Here is a 5,849-nt window from a genome sequence, read left to right as displayed (position 1 = left end):
AGCTACCACCGCCGCTGCAATCTACCACTGGAACGAGGCTCTGTTTGTCGAATTGGTTCGTTCGACCACAATGGCTGCCACGTATGTCCTAACAGTGGGCCTGGCGAGCTAATTATTTGCCGAACAAGCTAATTACACATTTTGTGTTCTGTGCAAATAATTAACCCAAATGTTGGTGTTTTTTGCAACAAGAAGCTAATATTGTGGTTCTGTGCAAAAGGAGCACCAACATCTGGTGTTATATGCTAAAACCTCGAGAAGGTACCGCCCATGCGCGTCGGCCGACGTGAGTCTGCTTTGTACAATTGTACCACCGTATTGACTTGGCCACGGTGCGTTCGCCCTGCCATGGCATGGCCATCCTATTACGCATGCAGTGGACCAGCTACTGCTCTAGTTCAAATTAAGCGGTGCAGGGACACGTACCCTCGCGCGCGCTCTCCTGTCACGACCTTGTGATCCTCCATGAGCTACGTGCAGTTACCCTGCCCGGCATCGACGAATTGGACTCCCTGTCTCCTAAAAAGCTGAATGTGACTTGTGAAAACAAAACGATAGTACGGAGAGAAAACTTAAAATAGAGGCCGACAACCAGTAGAAAACAAGAATTTAGTCTCGATTTATTTGGAGCTTTTAGTTTCGGTTGCGTAATAGGACTGAAGACCGGTTTGTAATACAAACCGGAACTAAATATCCTTCACGTGGGTTGCGAACACGTGCCAGGACGAGGAACCTTTAGTTCTGATTTGTAACACCAACCGAAACTAAAAGCTATCTCATCTATTTTTTATCTATTTTTTTTAATTATTTTCAACTTCCTCTTTTTTCTATTTTTCCAGAATTTCTAGTATTTCAGTTATTTGATAAGTTTAGTCTCTAACTACACTTAATCTCTAGTTAAATTACTTACTCGTGGCCAAACTTCCCGTTTGATCACCCATCCTCAGACTACTCCAAAGACTAGCACGCTTAACTTTCGACTTCCTTCCCGTACAGCTTCTAAGTGCTTCGCGCGCATGTTATTGATACTAGTATCAACTCAATCCTATTAACATGTGGGTCACGATGTCACACTTTTTTATTGTTTGAATTCCAAATAATTATTTTAATAAACAAAAGTAATGATGTAATAATAATCTTGAATAAATAAATAAACAATAATTTTTGAATTTTATTTGGAAAACCTAAGACCTGAAAATTTGAAAATCTAAAAATTGGCTAACCTTTATGGTTAAGTAATAGTAATCTTTATGCAGGAAGCAATTATTAATTTATTTTTAAAAAATATGTAAAATATAAAATCCTGAATTTCTGGCAAAACTAAAATCTTCCTGCTTTCATATTTTTATTTGGAATTTTGAGAATCTAAAAGAGTCCAATCGGGTAAACCCTCGTGAATTCGGATGTAACTTTTTGAGACGATTATTTTGATAGATTATACTTTTTTTCCCAACATCGTATGCAAAACTTAATACCATTTTACTTTTTTTCTAAACTTATTTTTTAAAAAAATCAAAAATCAAAATTGTTAATTTCCCCTAATAGTAGGTTGGGTAACATACATGAATCTCAAAATATTTTATTTTTAAAATTTTCTGTCATTTTCTTTTGTATTTACAAAGCTAAAAAACCGATCCACGAGCGGGGGGGGGGAGGTTGCGTTGAGAGAAAAAACATGGAAAGCCTTTAGTCCCGGTTAGTAATACGAACCGGGATTAAAGGGTAGACCTTTAATCCCGGTTGGTAATACCCGGGACTAAAGACTTTCGCCCCAGAGGCAGCCGGTATTAAATGTTCCAAGCAAATCAGGACTAAATGTTCCAAATAAACCAGGACTAATTTGACCATTAGTTCCGGTTTATGATTTGGCCGAGACTAAAGGTCCTAGGGGGACCATTAGCTAGTTGTACCAAGATCATCCATTTGGGCAAATTCTGTTTGTTGCTGGGAGCCATTAACTCACTGGTAGTTACCTCTTAAAGAAGGTTTGCAAATTCTGTGAGGGGTGTTGCTCTCAGGGTCTTTTTTTTTTTTTTTGAACTGTTGCTCTCAGGGTCACATGCACTGAAGAAATGTAGAAGAACATGACATGTTGCTGCGATATAGTATTGTGTCCAGCCACCCACAGCTCACACGTACTGGTGGACAAAATGGTGCGTACGAGTACCGTATCAGTCACTGGCGCTTGGCCGTTCCAGCTACCGAAACTGCCAGCCCCATCACTCTATAATTTTGCCGTTTCTTTTTTTTTTGAGAATACACCTTAGAAGATGTATTGGTCATATAGAAGAAAGATCAAAAACTCACTCCACGGTACACGCTAAGAAGGTTGCACCTCCGCTCCACGATACAACGCCAAGAAAGCTACAACAAGAAAGCTACAATACCGGAGTTCGATACACATACATGATACATGATTAGTAGTTGTGCAAGCATTCCCTTTGCCATCAGTATGGCAGCTTGTGATGTCATTTCAAATGAAATATTTCTGAGTATTTTATTTACTCGATAGTACTATCAATGGTTTAAATAGCAATATATGTACACCCACTTTCCACCAGTGCTCACAATATTCAAATGTTCATTCTTTCTGTTATACTCATTTTCATTTCCTACACAATATGGGCTCACCTTATTTGTTTGTACTATCAGTTTCCTTAAATATTGTTGTTGTTCCTGTAAAAAAATCATTGTTGTTATTTCTTCAAGGTTGACATGGAGTCTAATTCGCTGCAGATCAATCGTCTTCCTTGCTTGCATCTACCTGTATTCGCCGCCTGCCACCTAGGTCTAGCAATCTTGGCTAGTTTCTGCTCCAGTTTGCATCCTTCAATTGATTGAAGAATAGTGCACATGCGCACGGCCGGCCGGCTGCATGGCCGCCATGAGCGCTGGCAACAAGGCAAGACAAGGCTAATTTCCTCCTGGCTCTATTTTCTTCTCTTGTTGCGGCAGTTTCTAATCTTTATTATCTTCTATTCAGTCCTCATCTCGTACTATAGGATCGAACATTTATGTGCCTTAAAAACTAGGTAGAACTGTGGAAACTACAAATGCGTAAAACTATAGGAGACTGTTGGATTATCCACATATGCTTGTCCAACATTATTAAAAGAACAGAATGGGATCAAATCGAACTTTTTCAGTTCACATTTGTCTTCTATGATTTAAATTTGTATTTTTGAAATTTAGTACTAGCGCTAACCCGAACGTTGCGATGATGTAGTCCCTGTCCTGGTGAAATTTTCTCGAGGAGACCGTCGTGCATGCATGTTGGCATCGTTTTTCCTGATGCTTCGAGTTCTCGCCCCCCGATCTCCAATTTCTGGCTCTCCGTCCTTGCTTCTGATAGCATTGTCAGTTTTTCTTTGTTCTTCTTATTTCATATCAAGATCAGCCACCGGTTCCTCGTAGCACAACATCACATCCAGGTGGTCAAGGAGTCAGCTCACAGGTTTATTGGTGGCATCTCCTCAACTTTGGAGGCAAAAATATTCTAACAGCCTATGTGTTTAAGAAGTGAGTTTGATTAGAACCCATAATTGAGTTGTTCATTTCATATGTTTTAAAGTGATACAACTCAGCGAAGTAATTTGTTTTAGTCTAGCCCTCTTTTTCCATAGCTTTTTTTATATTGGAATATGTAAGAAAAAAATATCGTAGTGAGTTAGTTATATTCGAATAATTTTGTCCTTCATCTCTGTCATGCATTATAACTTTGGATTTTCAAACTTCATTGAATATTTTTATTGGTCATATTCTTTCAATCATATCATTGGCTTAGCTAACATGGACGGGCGCGGCAACGCGCGCTTTTATGATCTAGTTATTTGTACAACATCACGATAGTTCTCTATCTTTAGACAAATTGTCGAGTATAAGTATTTATACCAAACCTTTTTACTTCATCATAAGTAATCATGCATGTTCATAAAATATGTTATTTTATTATTGATACATCCTAAGATGAGCCGGCTTGAACTCTTCTTTTTGGTATAACTAGAATATTTAACAACATGAATACACCCGCTTATTTTACGATATGTCTTCTCATACCATTCTATTTTTATAGTTAAAATATATTTTACATCGCTAGAGGAAAAATGTATTATATCGTGAAAAAAATGCTTTTGTTTAGTTTGGAATGTTTGGGTAATAGAATTTTGTGATCTCAAACCAATATTGTCACATTACTTGACAATATAATATTTGTGGCCATCACACCAAGCCTCACTGGCTCCACCCAGAGTGTACAAGTGACCAAACATTCTAATCATCAGCCAATGCAATTAAGAAGTGTCAACTCAAATAAGACAAGTAGTACGAATTAAATAGCGTGCCTCATACTTTGTCGGTCAAAACAAATATTAACATCCAGGGATGGAGTCAGTGAGGCTAGGTAGGATGCACAAAAGATTGATATTTGTGGCCATCACACCAAGGCTCACTGGCTCCACCACCGAGTGTACGAGTGACCGAACATTCTAATCATCGGCGAACTCCAAATACGAGGCAAGTAAGGGGCCGAGTAAATGCAAAATAATGATTAAGGTAAACACGCCATAATCCAGAAATATATAGCAAAGTAAATGTAATTATATACGCAGGTTCACATACACATCCATACAAATAAATAAAAGCGACAAATCGATCGGGCCGGAATATATATCAATTACACTATGGAAGTTCATGGACATATCGTTCAAGCTTAAGCAAAAGAGTTGCCGTCGTAGGATCAGGCCGTAGGCTTCTTAGGGGGGAATGGACGTCAGCCCTTCAACATGTTGAATGGGCTCTCATCACGCGACATCTCCAAGCGGAGTTCTATCTCGTCATTAGGTGGTAGACCGTAGCCGTAGAAGAACGCGCCAGACCTATTGTTGACATCCCGCAGGATTATCGTGCAAATCAACTGCTGGATGCGACCCCAGTTCTCTCTCAGCTATCTATCAGGGACATCCGCCATGTTTGCAAACCTGTTTCTGAGACTCTCTGGCAGCAACATGTCACCTGCGTACTTTATGTACTCCTTCATATGAAGGATGGCGTACCACGCGTCCATCCCATTGTCTTCCGCCGACTGCTTGAGGCAGGGGAAGTTGGTTGGTGGGTTAAGACCAAGCCTCCTCGGGATTTCCTCTCTACTTTGAGGGGGCCTGCCTTGTTGGCGAACCCGGTGAGAGCATCATTGAGAAGGGCCTTGATGTGGGCGTAGTCTTTCTTGTTGTCCCTACCGGAGTCGAGATAGATTGCATGCGAGTGTTGCGGGTGCACGACGATGAGGGTGCAGAACTTGTCTCTGCGGAAAACACATGGATTAACCTTTGCAAATGCAAATGGAGATATAGGATAGAACGGTAATGGGGACTAGCGAGTGATTACTTACTCGGGGAAGTAAGGGATGAGAATGCCGCTCTTTTTAATGTTCGCCAGCATGAAATCCTCGACCTGCTTGATGGCAATCGCCCGATCCCCAGCGTTGCAGATGATGCTCTCCCGCATATAGAAGGGGTCCATTATCGCGATGCCCGGCGTCCCCTCCTTAACGATCTGGGAATACAGGCTAAGAGCAACTAGCCGAACCACTGAAAAGTGGAGAATTCTCATGCGAAAGACGTCGAAGATGTCATTGAACCTGATGAAGCACAAGTCCGCGGGGTAGTTTTCGACGAAGTTCATGCCAGTTGGCACCCTCGCCACGAACAAAGGGTAACCAGGTTCTTTTGCATTGAGAAGATGCTTCTCCACATACTGGACAGAGTTATGCAAGCTCCTCATATCCGGGGTGAGTACCTTGAGGACATTGCTCCGGCAGCATCGGTTCACCAATGCAATGCTCAGGCCGCCAA

Source organism: Lolium rigidum, chromosome 6 (assembly GCF_022539505.1).
Source record: "Lolium rigidum isolate FL_2022 chromosome 6, APGP_CSIRO_Lrig_0.1, whole genome shotgun sequence".
In the NCBI taxonomy this organism is placed as follows: Eukaryota; Viridiplantae; Streptophyta; class Magnoliopsida; order Poales; family Poaceae; genus Lolium; species Lolium rigidum.
Note: the sequence above shows the minus strand (reverse complement) of the source record.